Consider the following 19,510-nt stretch of genomic DNA (forward strand, 5'->3'; position numbering starts at 1 on the left):
GGAATGAATTAAGTACTTAACCTGAGGTACCACTGTACAAGGCAACTTCAGGCAGGGGTTTTTGTACTGTGTGATGGGGTATGCTTTGATTGTGATGTGGCACTCGATTTGGGTTGTGTTTGATTGCTGCTTTGGTTTTAATGTGGTTTTTTTGCTGTTTGTACTTTCGAGGGAATGTTAATGTTAACCGCTTTTGATAAAAGAAAAGCAGGATATAAATGAACAGACACTCAGTGTTCAAAATCAGCCAGGCGCCTTTTGCACCCAACATCTCCACCATCCGGAGGTGCGTGCCTGGGGATCATTGGATCTGGACTGTATTCACACACCAATATGACACCCTGTCGGATTCTATCAGTTGCATTTCATCCGCACAATTAGAATGAATTTCAGGAAACAAAGTGCTTTTGCTGGGCAGCCTGAGCAAGAGCAGCAAACAACGCTATAGCTAACTGTTACAGCTTGTCTTCACTTACCCCACCCAACTGCCCTGCTCACAGTTGTGAAGAATATTCTTACATTATGAATGGTCCATGTCACCATTAAGAAAAGGAGACAACCCAAAGAAACAGTCCTGGTGTCATTTTTGGCTTCATTCCAGGGAGGAGGAGGAGAGGAGTTTGGATTTGATATCCCGCTTTATCACTACCCTAAGGAGTCTCAAAATGGCTAACATTCTCCTTTCCCTTCCTCTCCCACAACAAACACTCTGTGACTAGTCCAAGGTCACCCAGCAGCTGCATGTGGAGGAGCGGAGACGCGAACCCGGTTCACCAGATTACGAGTCCACCACTCTTAACCACTACACTACACTGGCATGCATGACCCAAGTTCAATATCACCTGTTTCCACGGAGATTTTATCATCCCAAACTAATTAATCTGCTTTGTCCAGAGTTGGCAGTTTACTTGGAAGAGCCATGAAAGCACTGCCGTGTTTGTGAATTCACTGAAGAGACCCGAGTCCTCGTGGGTGCATTTGCTGTGCTCAAGTGGGTTGAAAGCCTTGCAATCTTGCACCCATAAAACATGAAGCAGCCCACTGGAAAGCAATTGTGTTGAAAGAGATACCTTATCCAACATGAGTCAGTGTTTTAAGTGTAGCTAGTAGAGGAGTGTTTTTGTAGCTAGTAGAGGAGGAGACAAGAGTCTTGATCCAGTGTAAGCTATATGAGATATATTCACCCCACAAAGGTGGGGGGAAAAGATTCTGCAGTTCAATTCTATTTTAGAATTAAGGAAAAGATAAAACAAGCCTCCATGAAGCCACATGGGTAAGCAGTTCAGCTGCATAGGTGTGATCTCCTAGAAATTGCACTGAACTGCTTCGAAATCCTGCTATTCCTGCTTTTCCGCTCTTGAATCCACCTGCCTAACTGGTAATAGGGCAAAGTACAAAGCTCAGTGGGAGACAGACTTTTGAGCGAGTTAAGTTTAGACAGAGATGGAGAACCTGTAGCCCCCTCTATGCTGTAGGTACGTCTCCCACCGAACTCAGCTAGCAGTTTCCATGGAGGGCCATAGCTTTCCCATTCCTGGCTGGAAAAATACCTTGAAATGCTTTTCTATTAAGGAAGGAAAATGCACTAGATCACATGGTTTCTATTGGTAGAATTTCTCCACAAGCTAGAATTAGCCCTGGAGCTGACCTTGACACACAGACTTCTGCAGAGGCATCTATTATATTCAAAACTATGTGGGTTGGGGAAATAGAAAGACCAGCCTTCCCTCTCAGGAAGGGCAGGTGGCACATCAAAGGAAATGTTGCCGCAAGATCCATGGTTCTGATCTAGCAAAGGAAGGCTATGAACAGACTGTTAGATTGTTGGAGACCATCTTGGCTGTGAGTCCTGGAAGACCTGCTCCTTGCCTTGCAGGCATTTTCCACCAGGCCTGGGAGGGCAGGGCCCTGACTGACTCCAGCTACGAAAGCTGAGGCTGCTGATCAGACTCTTAGGTGTTGTTTAGGGAATTTTGTTGGGGAGGGGCTGTTGCCGCTATTGATATAATTTTTTTGTATCTTTATTCTAGATCTCACGATTTATGTGGAAATTGTTCAGTTTGGTTGTGTATTCAAACGACATATACATCACCAAGTGATGCTTTCGGTGTTGCCAACAAGGCCCCTGTGGTGCCAGAATGCCTGCCAGCCAATAGTGGGCTGAGGGGAGAGAGAATGCCCATGTTTTGTGGCCCCGTCTCTTCTGCGCTTTTAGATATGGCAGCCATTACGGCTATTCACCAGGGCAGCCCTTTTGTGACATGGCACCCAAAGCAATCTTTCAAAACACAGAATGTGCCCACTGGCCCAAAAAGGTTGGCAACCGATTAATGAGATACCAACTCCAGACATGTGCAAGGGTGAGCATTTTCTCCGATCTACACTTATGGCTAGTTTAGGTATGTGACCACACCTACATAATATTTGTATGGGGCAAGCAAGCACATATCTAATAAAGAGTGCGCACAGACCTGTTTTGGGGGTTTATTTGCCATAAATGTGTGCTGGGGAAATTTATGCATCGTTCCACTCTATGCAAGCTTAATGTTATATGTTAAATAGCTCCGAGTGGAAAGGAGGCCTCCATCTTTCCTTCAGGCATACTCCCACAATATACCAACACCTATAAAAGCTCATGGGAGTTTGTGAAGGAGATTAAAGGCTCTTCCTATCACCCTTTGCCATCTCATTAGAGTAGGTGAATTTGCTACAGTTTCTGCACATATCCACCTGCAATTAACAATACACCAGATAGCTCCCAACACTACTGTGTTCAACAGGCATTTCCCTTTAGTGACTGCTCCTTCACACTGTTTGAGGGGAATGTTATCACCTCACTTGGGAGACACCAAAGGGCTAACCAGGTATTTAACTGTCCGGCTTGAATCTCCCTTCCCTCACACACCATTTCTGAAGGAACACAGTAGAGGATCAAATAACTTTTGGAGCATGGAGATGGAGAAAGTGAACAAGAAGATTAAAAGGCAGAAGAAGACACAGCCACATCAGGAACAACAGGTCACCAATGACAAGTTGCCCTTTCCGTTTTTGCTTCACTCACCATCACAACAGCAGTTGCCCATTTTGACCATGGTGTCAATTGACAGGGTGGGAAATCAAAGCATTCTGATCAGAAGGGGAATGCAGTTCCATAAAATCTGCAGTTCCAAAATATTTGTCTGGACAATCAAAGTAATGACTGTGTTTAGCTCTGCTGCACTGATGCCTCAGCCACAATGAGAAGCTTGCAGGCATCGGGTGGAATTCAACATTGCACTATTACAAACATTTCTTCTGTGCAAGAGTATCAGCTTGCCAGGCAGAATGGCCTCCCTCTCCTCCACCTGCATGCTGCTCTTCTGACCCCCCTCGAGCCAATTTCTGGGGGTGTGGGGTGTGAAGCAGGGAGAAAGCTTCGTTGCACAAGTCAAAGCCCTTGGGCAGTGCTTCCACTGACAGGGTTCATTAGGTGAATCCTGCCCATAGTGGAAATGCTGATGGAACATTATTATTTTTTGTCTCCCTCATGAGGAAAGCACCAAACTAATTTCCTGACCAGCCCTGGTACATATGAGATCATTTGGAATATTTTAGCATATGGCCTTTTAATAAGTAGGCCAGTCTATACCCTGTTCCTCATACCTTAACTGTGTTTGGAGCCTAACTGGTAGGCATGTGTTCATTACAGCCAGTGGGTTGTAGTGGTTAAAGTCTTGGGCTGGGACCTGGGAGACAAGGGGTGAAGCTCACTTAGTGACCTTGAGCCAGTCACTGTCTCTCAACTTAACCTACTACAGAGAATTGTTACAAGAGTACAATGCAGTAGGGGAGCACCATGTATGCCACCACCAGCTCCTGGGTGGTGCTGGTGGGGCGTGGAAGTAGAGCATAAAATAAATATATGCCCTCTAGACATGGCTTGCCCAACTTCATCCTTGCAGCCATAATTTATCAGACCATAATTTATTTAAAAGATTTGTTCCTGTCTTGTTCAGAATTTAACTAAGGTAGCTCATAGATAGGGCTTGCCCTATCATGAGGCAGAAAGAGGCAGGTGCCTCAGGCGTTGGCTGCTGTAGAAAACAGCCCTCATCATTTCCCCCAGGGTCTCTTAAACTAGCCTCCTGTTCTGCCCTCAGGTACAGTGAGGGATGTTGTTCCATCACCACTGCAACTGCTCAGGTTCTCCACATGGAATTGAGTGGGGAATGCCATCTTGTCTGCCTCAGGCAGCAAAATATATTTGGCCTGCATATATAAATAGAAGCTGGGTGTGTGCACACATGCATTTGTTGTTTGTTGTTTTGTTATATATTTTGTGTTTTTTAATACAGTGGTACCTCGAGTTAAGAACTTAATTCGTTCTGGAGGTCCGTTCTTAACCTGAAACTGTTCTTAACCTGAGGTACCACTTTAGCTAATGGGGCTTCCCGCTGCTGCCATGCCACCAAAGCACGATTTCTGTTCTCATCCTGAAGCAAAGTTCTTAACCCAAGGTACTATTTCTGGGTTAGCGGAGTCTGTAACCTGAAGCATCTGTAACCCAAGGTACCACTGTACTGCAAACTGCTCTGTGGTCCTCGGATGAAGGTATTTAAATTTAATTAATATTAATAATAATAATTAAAACATCACAGGAAAAGGAACCAATGTTGCCCAATCCAATAGATGCCAGGCCCTTACACCAGTGGTTCCCAAACTCTTGTGCGCCTCCTCCACCTTTGTTCCATAAAATCATCCCCAGTACCCTCTACCATATAAAGAGTAATATTCAGGATAGTGGTTCACACGACCAACAAAGAAAGTTTATAACACAATAAAATTCAGAACCGTAACAATTAATTGCACATTTATTCAATACCCAATTAAAACAATTTAGTTTAATTAAGTCAACAAAACTGATGAACTTGAGCCAGTGATATCAGCATTTCAAAATCACATAGTCATTGACACCTCCAGCACCCCCTTGCCTCTTAGCACCCACTAGGTAATCCCCCCAGGGGGTGGTATCACCCACTTTGGGAACCCCTGTGTTAGAACAAATGTAGCACTGCCCAACCAGCCTCATCCTGCCCTCAGCCATCCTGCACCTGACTGGCTTCAGTCCAGGGAGTAGTGCAGTCTGTCACCTTCTTCCTCTTCAGCCTCAGTGTTGCCCTTGTAGAATTCAGGAGGGCGGGGGAAAAGCTACAAGTCTCAGTGGGCAACAGCCACCATTGCTCTGGCCTAAGAAAGATTATTTTTTAATATTCCTAAAAAGAGGGACTTCACAGATGAAGGGATATAACTTAGTGGTAGAGCATGCGCTTTGCATGCAAATATCAGTATTTCTGCCGATATAATATGGCCAAGCCCCTTTTTAATAAAGAGATACCGAGCTCTCCCCTTTTTTTGCAAGGTACCAAGGCCCAGGTGGGCAGAGAAGGAGAGAGAAACCGCAGACACCTGGACTGCCCCAGCAGTGTGTGCCATGTTACCCAATATCGACAGAAACTCCTGCCAGCAGAAACAGTGCCAGATCAATAGTGCATCTAATTAGAGCACTTTAATTGCTTCCATTGTTCATTCGGATCCATCATCCCCACACTGTAGTTCCAGAAATATCCAACAATGCCTCTTTCATCCTCCTCCTCTCTGCCTCTTCAACATTTGCATTAATACGAGAAAGCCACTTTCCAGATTCCAGACCTCTGATGGGAGAAATGGTGGAGGGGGGGGGGCGGTTGAAACCGGCAGTCTGTTGCCTCCTCTGCCTTCAAACGCTTGACATCGCTCCAACTTCACCTGCCTCACTACAAAAAGCAGCCCTGACAGGCACTCATACCTGGCTGCCCCCAGCCAATCATGCTTTCCAGCAGCACTAATGGCAACAAACAAGATTAGTCCATTACAAAAAGAGGTGTCATTATAATGCACAGTGGGGTTTTGCTGGGCCTTCTTCTTACAAGTCTCCATCCCTCCCCCCCCTCCACACACACACGCAATGAAATGACTCTCTTTCCACCAAAACGCAATTCCCGTCAAGATCCTGCACCAAGGAAGAAATCAAAGCTAAAAATATCCGCTGAAAGGTGTCACACTACAGAGACAGGCATAGGGATAGGGAGGGCCATGAATTTATTATGAGCCCCTAACACAGCTTCAAACAGCCTTTGATCTCTCCCCCATTTATTCAAATTTTAGGGGAAAAGGGGGGGAAGAGAAGACAGACAGAAAGAAAACAACATTTCCTTTGTGCAGAAGGAGACTGCTCCACCCTGTGCATTTGCATTCAGATCTGATGCATGGTAAATACCACTACAGAATACATCCCAGGTCTCGCCAGCTTTGAATACAATGGAGGAATGGAAAAATGTTCAGCAATAAAGAGATGAGATTAAAGAGTTAAGAGCCCATTTGAATCTGCAGAACACTTTGGGGTCAGCTTAACAAACAAGGGTCTCTTTTTTCAAATATGAATTGCAAGGAGAGGCAACAGTAGAGGCTTTCCGAAAAATTCAAGAGAGAGGAACCTGTTCTTCACTCCGAGGGCCACATTCTCCTATTTTCAACTTTCTGGGGGCCACATGCCAGTGGTGGCGGGTGGGGTCGGAGGCAAAAGTGGACAGAACAGCTTGTGTGAACCTTACCTAGACAACAGGCTAGTGTCTACGTGCAGCTACACCCCTATCTCTAACCTCCACCCAGGTAAGCAAAAATGCATTAATCAGAATTCAAGGATACACTCCAGTCAGGCAAAAAACACACAAGAAGGGCGGAAGTAGGGCCATTTATGGGTGTGGTTGGGGATACAGCATGTCTTAGGTGGAATCCCAAAGGCCACCTAAGAAGGCTTAGCCCAAGGTTCCTCTGCCCTGGAATAGCTGAACTGGAGTTGCAGAAGTCAAATAGATACCCTCGGTGGAATAGAACAAATGAGGTGCATAGCAGCTTATCGCTACATTTAATTCTTTGCATCACAGCTGTTATTATTACCAAAACTAGAAACACTCTTGGCTGTGGTACTTAATCCAAGCTGGTAGACATTTTCAATTGCCTGAGCTACTGTGAAAATAGAAAGTTGCCTGCAAAAAGAATTAAAAGGTAAAGGTACCCCTGCCCGAACGGGCCAGTCTTGACAGACTCTGGGGTTTGTGCGCCCATCTCACATCTATTGGCCGGGGGCCAGCGCTGTCCGGAGACACTTCCGGGTCACGTGGCCAGCGTGACAACGCTGCTCTGGCGAGCCAGAGCCGCACACGGAACGCCATTTACCTTCCCGCTGGTAAGCGGTACCTATTTATCTACTTGCCCCCGGGGGTGCTTTCGAACTGCTAGGTTGGCAGGCGCTGGGACCGAGCAGCGGGAGCGCACCCCGCCGCGGGGATTCGAACCGCCGACCTTTCGATCGGCAAGCCCTAGGCGCTGAGGCTTTAGCCCACAGCGCCACCCGCGTCCCGCAAAAAGAATTACAGGTGGTCAAATGGAGATCTTGCTCATAGCCACATGGAAATACACAAAGAAAAAGCGAACGAACCCTTTGCACCTAGGAATCCAGGTCTGGATTACATCATCTGCAAAGCAGCCTTCCCCAACTTGTGCCCTCCAGGTGTTTGGAACCGCAAGTGCCATCAGCATCAGCCAGCATGGCCGATGGATAGGGACAATGGGAACTGTAGTCCAGAGCAGCTGGGGGGGGCACCATGTTGGCTAAGGAGGCATCAGAGCCTTCTTAGCAAGCAAAAAACTCAAGGGAGTCATGTTAGCACCACTGTGGAAGTGTTTGCACCATAGGATGGAACCTGCCATCTTTCACCATTGCCTTCAACACAAGAGCATGGCTAACATAATAAACATCCTGATGTTTATTGCCAGGGCGCCCTGACACAACTGTCATAACTTTCAATACCTATCAGCCAGCTCCTGCAAGCAAGCATTTATTTAGATTGTTGCACTAATCCTTGCAATGTTTTTGGTGGCAATTTTCTTTCATTCTGCAAAATACAACGGGAACCTGCTGACTCAGAGGCATCTGACTGCTCCAATGAGAACAATGGGCTGCTCAGCTACATCTGTCAGATGCACTGTGCATAGGAACTGCCATACAATTTTCGAGACAGCAAAATTTACACATGTATGTAGGTGTGCATGCGTGCCATACGTTTTGAACAATGCAATTCAGTGTGGGGTGGGTTCTCTCTGCTTTATTCTGTTCACTACTCCCAGCAAACCATCACTCCGGAACAGAGACGTGGGGGGGTATTTGTGTGTAAGGCCTCTAGTGCCAAAACACAGCTTTTCATCTTGCAGGGAATGACCCAATCACTTCAATGAAAGGGGCACTAGTGGGTGTACAAAAACTTGACTCCTTTATTGAAGTGAATGGAGAAGTCCACATGGGTGCTTCAGAGTACATCAGGGGCTCTGGATTTAGGACAACACTACTGTGTGAGAAAGGAATCTCAAAAAAGGGGTGAGAAATGCTGAACTGATGCCTAACAGATACAGAGCTGCCAAACCTGTCCTGTGAAAATTACAACACACCAAGGAGTGTATTTTACATTCAAACACATACACACACTTCTCTATGAGGCAATGACATGATTCCCCAGGTAACAAAATATTAACATGGCATTCCACTTCTCTCCTTTTCCAAAATGTCAAAGCAAAATCATGCAGCTTGCCAGTGAGTTTCTACAAACACTATAAGAAAGAAAGTGAAATCTCTTAAGCCAAAACCTTCTGCATCAGACCTTCCAGTTCCCTGAGAAATGTAACACATCATGGGAAGTTTTCCAGAGGCAGCAACTGGGATTCAGGTCTCCAACTGATCTCCATAGTTCAAAAGAAAAACAAAACGTGTCTTGCCAATGGATCAAAATGGACATGGTTTGCAAATTTTAGTTTTAAGAGTGCAAATTCATTCCCAATGAAATCAGTGCTGCAAAAATCCACCTTTTTCATTAGGGAAACCCCTTGGAATCCAACTCCCCTCATCAAAATACTTGGAGGAAGAGATGTACAAACATCGCTGTTGTTTGGAAACAAAACACACTGGTTCTCATCTCCCAGAGCCAAGAGTTAATCAACCACCTATTTCTGCAGCCCAGCAGAGCAGTCAAACTGCACCTTCCTCAAGATGTATATGTGCTCCCATTGCAGCGGGGATCACAAAAGCTTCATCCCTATTTATGGAAAATGCCTGATTTAATGCCTCTGCTACCATCCAAAGTTGCTGTTAAAGCAATAAACACAACCCAGTGATTGCAAACAGAATGGGGACATTTTTCACTGCCATCAATGGTGGGCACAAGGGAGGTACACACTGGGCACAAAGATAAATGGGCAGGAGAGAGGAAGCATCAGTAAGGCTTAACACGCCAGCTCACGTTTCTCATTCCGCTCTGAGGCTGAAAAAAAGCTATACTGTACCGGGCAAAAGATTTGTTCCGTGTGTACACTTATATTTACTACCACAACACCTGTCATGCTGATGGGAAGGGTGGGGAAGAGAGGCTGTATACCTGCAGTACATCCCACTTGCATTTTGCATGCAAGGGAAAAAACTTATTATAACCCCTTCCAGCAGAGCACACAAGCACCAAGAAGAAAGGCAGTTTTTGTCCTCACTGCACCAGTGTACTCAGGGATGCCACTGGATCAGAGGCTCCACTCTCCCAGTGGTCCAAGTCATTCTAAATTCAACTTCATGTCAGCTGTACAGACCTATCCTGGGTTCCATTATTTTTCTTCACAATAGAAATTGATGGGTGCAGACTGTCCAAATTCAAGAAGGGAGCACCATCAATCCTTCTTACACCTGCCTTTGAAATCCAGAAGCATATTACCAAAGGGTCGAGAGTGTTGTTCAACCTGAAAAGCAGAAACCATCTAAGAACTGGAGCTCTTATCAAATAATTGTCTGTGTAAACAAACTGGCTCTGGGCCACCAGTGGCAGGAGGGGAAGGCTGCAAAAGGCCAACTTTTGAAGATTCTACACAGACACTTAATATCCAGCTTTTTCTCTTCTGCTCAAGCTGCTTAAAACTTACCTTGCTGAATACAACACAAAGGAACTTCACAAAGCCTGTTAAGAGTAAATCCTTGCTTGCAGAATTGCACCTCGCACCCCCACAGCAGGAGAAAAAATAGCAAAATCTTTGACAGGCAAAGAGCATTTCAGCAGATTTTAGAGAAACAAAACACAAAGGAGGGGTGAGGAAAAGCCATGTGCTGGATCTCTATAGTACTATCAGTATCCTATTCAGCTTCAAAATGTGCCTGCATATTTAAAATTGAGCACATGGTCATTAACAGGTCATCTTCTGTTCTGTTCTCCTTTCCTCTACAAAAGCTTCTCCTGATACTCAAAGTTAGTTAACAACCACAAAGGGAGGATGAGAAACAAAGACATATCACACACAAAATATCATCAATGGATTCAGTCAATCATAATGAACACAAAGAGCAGTTGTGCAGCTTCAAACTGTTGTGCGTCTCAAGTAGATGACAGGAAAAATCAAGGCATGACGGATACAGAATACTATCTTAACTCATTTAGGCTGCTATTCTCTGCACGCTAACCGATGACAAAGTCCCACTGAACTTAATGAGGCTCATATCCAAGTGATCATACATAGGACTGCACAACACAGAACATGCAGTGCAGAATGAATGAATTCAACTAGGCAAGCTTCCACACATGGTGGAACACAATAAGCTGCCTTATACAGAATCACGCCATTGGCCCATCTAGCTCAGTATTGCAAACTGAAGGCAACAGTTCTCCAAGATTTTCTACAAGAGTCATTCTTAGCTCTCCCAGGAGATGCCAGGGACTTTTCTACATGCAAAGCAGGGGTTCTACCATAGAGCTTCCATTGTTTCATTGGGTCTAACTACTTCATGGCTCTGTTTTGGTAAATCTGCTTGTCTGAAAGAATGGTGGCCACAGAAACCATGGCAGGCTTGAAGCCTACATAAAGCCAACAATATTATGGTAGTCGGCTGCAACAAAATGGAAGGCAGGGAAACCAATTTGCTAGACTTAGCTCTTAAAGTGGTCCAGTGGTGGAATGCTGAATTATTCTGCCTCTCTTCTAACAGAGCAAAAATTAAAACCACTATGTTGTTGCAGCAGAAAATGAAAGAAAAAAGCAAAATACAACTGAGCAAACATTCTTGGCAGCAAGACTAAAGATACTCCTGCTATCATGCAAGTTTTGGGAAAACATGCCAGTAAGAGGTCTAGAAGAATTGAGGGGGTGTGGCTCAGAAAACTAAAGGTATGGTCATAATGGGGGGGGGGGGATTGGATGTGCCTGCCTTAAATAATGTCACAATGAAAGCCACAATACACAGAATGGATTACAGCACAAACTGCAAAAAGTGAAATACCTATTACCCACATCAATCAATTGCCAATGACTCAATTAGGAAAATGACTGGTCCACTTCTTGCCATATGATTGTATTTCATGCTGAATATTATTATATTCAAGAAATAAAAATATGCAAGGACCCATCCTTATCCTCCTGTACATGCTTCTTTCATGTTTCAGCATTACATGTTTCAATGAAAATCACCTTCCTGAAATCAACAGATCTATTACTGTTTATGAAGGGCAGGAGAACAACTACAGTTCTATGTGAGTATCAATGGTTGATCTCTACACCAATCTCTATTATTCAACTGGGCCACTCCTTCAGTGTGTCTGCAGCACAGGATCCAAGATTCACAGGCATTCTCCACACGGCCACTTTGAATGATATAGCAAGACAGCAAATGCCAGCCTTTAACTCCTTCACTGATATGTAGCCTTAATTCATTCTCAGGCATCCCTCAGTATGGGAATCAGGAGCATTGCAGGAGGAGATACTCATAAGGATTATTTTGCAGATCATCTGCAACCAACTAATTAAACATTTACAGGAGAGAAACTCTACATTAGAGAGACCCAGTTCCTGCACAAGAGGCATGCAGCCTCAATCTGCTGAAGAAAATAAATGCAGATCCCTCCCAAGTCCGTGGCAAAAATGTTCAATGAGCTCAGAGATACAAGATGGAGGCCCTGGTGTTCCAAATGACAAAATGCAACAGGAGGCGGGGATCACAGATTGCAATTTGCCAAGTAAACTTACAACCTCTCCTCTGGCAAACTTCCTACAGTGCTATGGATTCTTTGACATGTTACATGTTGGCATTCGTGATTAGCTCTCAGTTAGCTATGGAGCATTGATCAGCATATGGCAACAATTCAAACAGTGTCTCATCACCACTGAACGGTATCTGAAGCACAAGAGTCAGCGATTTCCGTCTTCAATGAACGGTGAATAGCACAAACTGCCACTTTTCCTGCTCCCGACTGAGAAGTTTTAAAGTCACTAACTTTACCTTGAACATAACAAAAATGATAATATCTCATTATAAATGTGACTAGAGCCTTCCCAAGCATTGCATATCTATTTTGTGTGGTGGGGGATTTTTGGGGGGGAAGCCTAACCAACTCATAGTCATATCCTATGCATATTAATTCAGTTTTAAATCCCACTGTATTTAATTGTTTTCACTGACATATCAGCATGTCTAGAACTAAGTTGTCTATTAATTAGACAGGAAGCTCCACTGTGCTCAGTGGGGACTTACAACCGAGTAAGGACTTTGAAACCAGACACTCGCTTTACCCAGGCCAGCGGTTTCTCTCCCAAACCCTTACAAACCACAAGCAACTCCTTCAAGACTGTTGACAGTTTCCGCCACACATCTACTACAGGTGTTACTGTTAGAACAGCATCTTTACTGTTCCGAACAAACACTCAACTAAGCCGTAAGAGTTCCTAAGATTTTTCAGGACTTCATCATGGGAAGTTATTAAGCCTTCAAGCCAAACACATATAAGGGGGGTGGGGACGTTAAAAAGTAGTAAATATGTTTCCCCAAACACGATGTTAATCTAGAATGTGTTTATGGAACTCTGCCTGCATGGGCTTCAAGGCTCCGGCCGCACCTAGGACTGGAGTTGGCATTTGGGTGTGGCCCCCAAGCCGAGTCCCCCCTGAAAAGAGGAATGAGCTCCCGGTGCTTTCTGACCTTGGCGGGGGCGGGGGATGCCCTACCGGTAGAACACCTGCCTAAGGGGTAAGACTGAAATAAAATAAATATAAGCAAAGGGAAGAGCAACGCCCTTCCAAGAAAGCGCTCCCTCTCCGCCCAGGCTACCCACAAACGCCCCTTTTCCTTCGACTGAAAAGGAACCAGAGTTCGATATAGGAAGGCGCCTCTGGAGTAAGCGAAGTCTTTGAAATCGACGCTGGGCAAGACATTTTTGCCAGTTCCGAGTTCGCCGCGCGGGTTGGTTACCAGGCTTGTCTTTCACAACAGACGGCAGGATTTATTTTTTATTTTTTTAAGAAGCAACCTGTACGCAGCTCCGCCCTCTCCGTAGATAAAAAAAAGGGGGAACACACACATGCACACGCCTGCAGAGTAACAGGAATCCGAGATTCGCCCTTTGATCGACTTTGCGAGCGAGCGTGGGGGAGCCGAGCAAGGGAGCAATCGAGCAGCTGCCCTCCCATGCACGCCCCCCCCCCATCGCCCTTTCATAAACGTCCAACCCAATTCGCTTGCCCGTCCTCGGAAGCGAGCAAGGCATGCATGTATAGGAAAGAAGGGAGGGTGCTCAGTTCCATGAAGGAGACATTTCCAAAGGGGCGGGGGCAGTTAAAGACGGATTGCTTCCCTTTACACAGAGAGGATCAACAGGGCGCAAGCACACCTGAACGTCTCTGGCCGGGCTTCTCTCCCCCCCCCCCAACTCGGCCACCCCCGTTTCCAGCAGGCAAAGCAGCCAAGGGCGGCGGGGGAGGCGCTGATTCGCCATCGAGAGGAAAGAAAGGAACACACCCCTCTGCCCCTCTCGGAGGAAAGGAAGATGGGGGCGCTGCACAAGCGAAAAGGCGTGGGGGGGGATGGAGATGATCCCGAGGGATGCAAACGAGCTGAGTTGAGAAGGAAGGGGAAGGAATGTCACCTGGACACGGTCGCTACCGAAGACGCGGTGGGAAAGAAGGAAGCGAGTTTGTAGTATCGTGAGAAAACGCACACGCGTGACCAGGTCGCTCCCTCCTCCCACTCCTACTACTACTACCACCGCCGCCTCCCCGGAGACCTCCACGTGATCCCGCTGCCCGCCTGGCTCCGCAGAGCTCCAGCCACACCGCCGGGGCGTCGGTCGCCCCTGTTGCCCCGAGTGGCTCCAGCAGGCGGGGCGAGGGGGCGAAGGCAAGCGGTGGCATCGGGGTAAAGGCGAGGGGAAAGATGGGGGTGGGGAATCGTCGCCATGGCTAACCTTTTTCTTTTCTTTTTTTCCTTTCCCCCGAGTAATCCGGAGTCAAGACGTCCAAGGATCCAAGGAAACGTTCATCTGGCGAGGAGAATCACAGGCTCCCGAGCCTCCTTGCAATTAATTAAAGGGACAAAAAAAAAAAAATGCAGATTCCGAAGAGTAATGGGGGGGTTGGGGTTTTAAAAAGCAGCCGCTTCTCTCTCTCTCTTCCCCCTCCCTGCTGCTTTCTTCCTCCAAGAGCGGCAAGAAAAATGAATCAGGCTGGCTTGCAAAGCGGCGGCGAGGGAGGCGGGGGGGGGGGCTAATAATGCAAGGCAGCTGCAGCGGGAGGCAGGAGCGAGTGAGCAGGAGGGCTGGCAGCTCAGCGAGAGAGGCACGTCATGAGCAAATGAACCAGCCTCCGAGGGAAGGGGGGGGGGAGCGAAAGATCATCTACTATGCAACCGAACAGCCTTTGCACGGGCTGCGCTGCCTGCAGCCCGGAGTCCTTTCGCGTTTCTCCAGCCTTTCAAAGTGGCGGCGAGGCGCTCGCGGCAGATGCAATCGGATTTCGGAGCAGGTAGGTGGCCCTCCGCACCTGTGCGGATGCATCCGGGGCGGCCCACCCACTCCAGTCCTTTGGCGCGTCCCGAGTGTGAAAAATGCACGGAAATAAAGCGACAGTTTGCTCGGGTTGCTGCAAGCCGATTCCGGGCTAAGCACGCGCTCTCCCTGCCTCCCCGCCCGGTCTGCTCCCAGGCTCCCTCCTCTCTGCCAGTCAGAGAGATGCAAATCAGCTAACCCCACCTCCTCGCAACTCCCTTCTCATTGTTCCGTAAACCAAGGTAAGCACACCACGCCCAAAAATCACACACGGCTCAGTTACTGTTAAGGTCACCGTCGTATATCCGGGGAAGGAGGCCAGAGCTCATGGATCTGTGGGTTTTGTAATGTGCTACGTTACATGTGGCGATGTGCTGCGGTATAACTATATCTTTAAAACACTGTATTTTCCTTCACGGTACTTCTATGTGCATAAAGTACCTTGCAGGATCTGAACAATTTGCATCCCAGTTTGAATCCTTGGCCGGCATGAAAATTGGCATCCCAGTTTGAAACATCTGCTTGCATCAATATTTACCTCCAAATAAGCAGCTTTTAAGTGTGGAAACCTACAGCAAGTTAAGGCGAAAGCAGTGGTTATATTTCTAATGATTTCCATGCTGCCATTCCAAGGTGGCTCATCAGAATAAAATCAAAACAAGTTGAAATGCATTTTTTATAAATCTCAATCCTGTGAGCTTTGTGGATTTTCAACTGCAGTCTTTGCCACCTCTTCTATTGTGTCTGCGGTTGTATGGCGCAGCCACACCCATGTGTACAGTATTGTGTGCAGGCGATACTAGTTGGCATATGTGAAGACAAATTGCAAAACTGGGGACACTAAAATATCGATTACTACATGATTCCACCTTTCGTGATGGGCTGCATTATCCTATACTCATAATGCCATTCCACAGGTATAGCTCATGCGTGTTCTGCCTGTTATGGGAGGTCAAAACCATAAAGTCTGGGGAATGCAGAAGCAATGTAAAAATGGCAGACATGCCCAAAGCAACCCTGGAAAACATCACAGTCCACTGTTCAGGGATTGTGGTCAGTGTAGAAGCCCAGACCCAGAGCAAACCTGGGCAGGCCAAGCCAGGGGTGTGTCCATCACACTGCCATGCCCTCAATACTCAAGGACCATGGGGTAAGGTGAAGGTAAGGTAAAGGACCCCTGCACGGTTAAGTCCAGTCAAGGGTGACTATGGGGTTGCTCATCTCGTGTCAGGCCAAGGGAGCCGGCGTTTGTCCACAGACAGCTTTTGGGTCATGTGGCCAGCATGACTAAACTGCTTCATGTGCAACGGGACACCATGACAGAAACCAGAGCGCACGGATATGCTGTTTACCTTCCCACTGCAGTGGTACCTATTTATCTACTTGCACTGGTGTGCTTTTGAACTGCTAGGTTGCCAGGAGCCAGAACAGAGCAACGGGAGCTCACTCCATCACGGGGATTTGAACCGCCAACCTGATCGGCAAGCCCAAGAGGCTCAGTGGTTTAGACCACAGCGCCAAGTGTACAGCCAAGGCAGCCCTGTGGTGCTCTCTGTTAGAACAATGACAGACACATTTGGGATGTTTACTTCCTCCCCACCCATCCACATTGAGGAAAGGTATAAAACCAGGCAGCAGCCACAAGCAAAGGAACTCCCATCTGCAAAGTAGGGAAGGGGAAGGGGACATGTTCAGGTTCAGTCCCTGACATCTCCCAAGCAGGGCTGGGAGAGAAGACCCTTCTCTGACACCCTGGAGAACCACTGCTGGTCAGTTTGGACAACAGTGAGCCAGATGGACCAATGGCCAAACTTGGTCTATGGCAGCTTCCTACATTATTATGGATTGGTTTAAATACAGAGCGTTCTGCTGGCATATCTGTAACGGAGGCAAATTATAAGGTGTGGTAAGCATTATTTATCCAAGATCCATTTTCCAAACTGGGCAGAATAATTTGGGAAAGGGCTCTAGATCAGGGGCTGAACATCTGTTTCATGTGCAGAAGATCTCACGGCTGAGAGACCCATACCTGAAACCTTGAAGAGCTGGTACAGTAAGTGTGGACATTGCTGAACTCGATAGACCCGTAGTCTACTTCAATATAAGGCCTATCACCCAGGCGTAGGGAACCAGATCTCCACCACTACCCACAGGCCCACATTATCAATTACTTAACAGGTGATGGACCATTTTGGCAATCGCCTGACATCACAATAGCATCAGGTGACCCTTTGTTTGCCTGCATGGTTTGAAATCAAATTGTGCAAGCAAAGGCATAGCCCCTCCCCCCCAAAAAACCCAGATGATCGCCTGTTTTACAAAGCACTTCCAAAGACCCAGCTAGCAGCTGATTCTGCACAGGGCTTTTGCACACAGCTTTGCAGATAAACTTCCTTTCAGCTGAGGCAAGTCTATACTTGGTTTATATATGACATCAGGTGTAGGCAGAGGCGTACCTTTGCACCCTCGGCAAGGATATTTGGCTGCCCAGAGCAGCAGCATGTGGAGCATGCCAGCAAGACAGAGCAGAGAGGCCAGATTTTTACGTGTTCCTGGGCCTGTGTCCTTGGCGGGAGCCAAACTGACCAACTCCTAGGCATGCCTGTGGGTGTAGGGCAGGTGAGCTTGGCCATCATAGAATCATAGAGTTGGAAGAGACCACAAGGGCCATCGAGTCCAACCCCCTGCCAAGCAGGAAACAGAATGCCAAGCAGGAGCCAGAATGGGTTCACAGGCCAAATGGTAGACCTAGTTGGATCCAAATGTGGGAGGTTCCTCAACCCAAGGGAGGAAGGAAACTTGCATCTTGTGGCAATGGTGAGACTGGCCTTCTGCCAACAGAGCAGGACTTCTGATGAACCCCTCAGCCAGCAGTGTTCCAGTTCAGGTTTGTATCCTAAAAAGCTAATAAATGTAAAACTCAAATTTTAAACCAGAAATTTACACCTAGGGATGTTATCACTATATACTAATACTAGTCTGGGGGAGGTAGGGTTAGGGTTGAAAAAGATAAATATGAGTGGGAATTAGGCAACTTGTGGAAAATTAATACAAAAAGAAGGGAGTAAATGGAAGATGAAGCCATATGAAGAACTTAAAGAATATGTGAATTCTTGGCTGCACTATCACCAAGTCAATGAAATGTTTAAATAGGATTTTAAGGAAAAGGGGTTTGATGAAAATAAATCAAAGTTGGAAGTAGAGATATTAAGCAATAAATATAAAATTTTGTCTAAAATGTACAAATTGCTGCTTGAATGGCATTTGAAAGATGAGGAGGTAAAGTCGGTTATGATACATTGGGCTAAATATTTTGGGGAAAACTATGGAAAGAAGGTTTAAAATTTACTGCATGCAATGCATTAAAAGAAAATGTGATGAAAATGATGTATAGATGGTATATTACACCTGTTAAATTTGCTAAAATGTACAAAGTGAGTAATAAGTGTTGGAAATGTAAAGAAAAAGAAGGAACATTTTATCATATGTGGTGGGAATGTAAAAAAGTGAAAAACTTCTGGGAAATGGTATATAATGAGATAAAAAAATGTTGAAATATACATTTATTAAGAAACCAGAAGCATTTTTACTTGGCATTGTAGGATATGATATAAATAGAAAGGATTGCAAATTATTTTTGTATGCAATGATGGCAGCAAGAATATTGGCACAAAAGCGGAAGCAATAAGAAATACTGACAAATGAAGAATGGAGAATGAAACTGATGGACTATGCAGAATTAGATAAATTAACAGGAAGAATTCGAAACCTGCGGGACCATGAGATTCACAAAAGACTGGTGTAAATGTACGGACTACTTGAAAAGTAATTGTGACGATCAGATTACACTTGTGGGTTTGCAAGAAGTTTTGTAAGGCGGACTATTTGAAATATTGCAAAAAAAGGTAAAGAGGAGAACTGTTAATTAAGATAGTTAAAGGCAATATGTATTTAAGAAATGCAGAAGAAGTGATAAGAATGGAGGATCATCAGAGGTGCTGATGGAAGTCCAAAAAGATTGTATAAGAAGTGAAGTTCTGTTGTATGATTGAGAATCAAAATGTTAAAATTAATAAAAATTATTATATATATAAAAAATACTAGTCCGGGGGGGGGGGGGGCGGGGACAGCAGGAGAGGAGTATTCCACTCATACCTGCTTGTGGGCTTCCCATGGGCATTTGGCTGACCACTCTGGAAAAGAGGGTGCTGGACTAAATGGGCCTTTGGTTGTTTCCTTATCTACAATGTTATTAATTGCATAAAGAAATAAAAGGCTTGGCAATTAGCCTCTTGGTACTTCCACCAGGTGTTACTGTTCAGGCTTCCAAGTTACAGTGAAAGCTATTTGCTCTTTTGTGCTTTTACCAGATGGGTTTGTTTCTGCCCACAACCTCCTTCTTTGCTGACCTTTGGGGGCCTATTTTATTTTGCTGTCCTGCTGGTATGTTTTGATGTCCGAAAGAACAATGCCTTCAATGTGAACCATCCTTGGCGTGGCGTGTGTGCATGTTACAGCCCATCAGTGGCCTAGAATTCCACTGTATATTTGCACAGAAATAATTTGCATTAGTTAAATAACATAAAGTCATGCATTTTTAA

At 45.8% G+C, this 19,510-nt stretch overlaps 2 protein-coding genes across 15 annotated transcripts in view; both read right to left on the reverse strand.

Moving 5' to 3' along the window:
• EPB41L1 (erythrocyte membrane protein band 4.1 like 1) overlaps nt 1-17,549 on the reverse strand; it is a 170,942-nt gene extending 153,393 nt beyond the window's left edge. For 3 of the 9 annotated variants that reach the window (XM_082225765.1, XM_082225764.1, XM_082225760.1), the window contains exon 1: nt 14,331-17,549. The gene's annotated coding sequence lies outside the window, so the exon portion shown is untranslated. Of the gene's footprint in view, nt 1-14,012; nt 14,234-14,330 lie in introns of those variants that run through there. The other 6 variants (XM_082225766.1, XM_082225767.1, XM_082225768.1 and 3 more) reach the window with 6 other exon arrangements.
• The window catches only part of LOC309534148 (uncharacterized protein), a 344,509-nt gene that overhangs the window by 26,634 nt on the left and 298,365 nt on the right, over nt 1-19,510 (reverse strand). The gene's annotated exons all lie outside the window — the stretch shown is intronic.

The sequence above is a fragment of the Podarcis vaucheri genome (assembly GCF_965113315.1).
Source record: "Podarcis vaucheri genome assembly, chromosome: 6".
NCBI lineage: Eukaryota > Metazoa > Chordata > Lepidosauria > Squamata > Lacertidae > Podarcis > Podarcis vaucheri.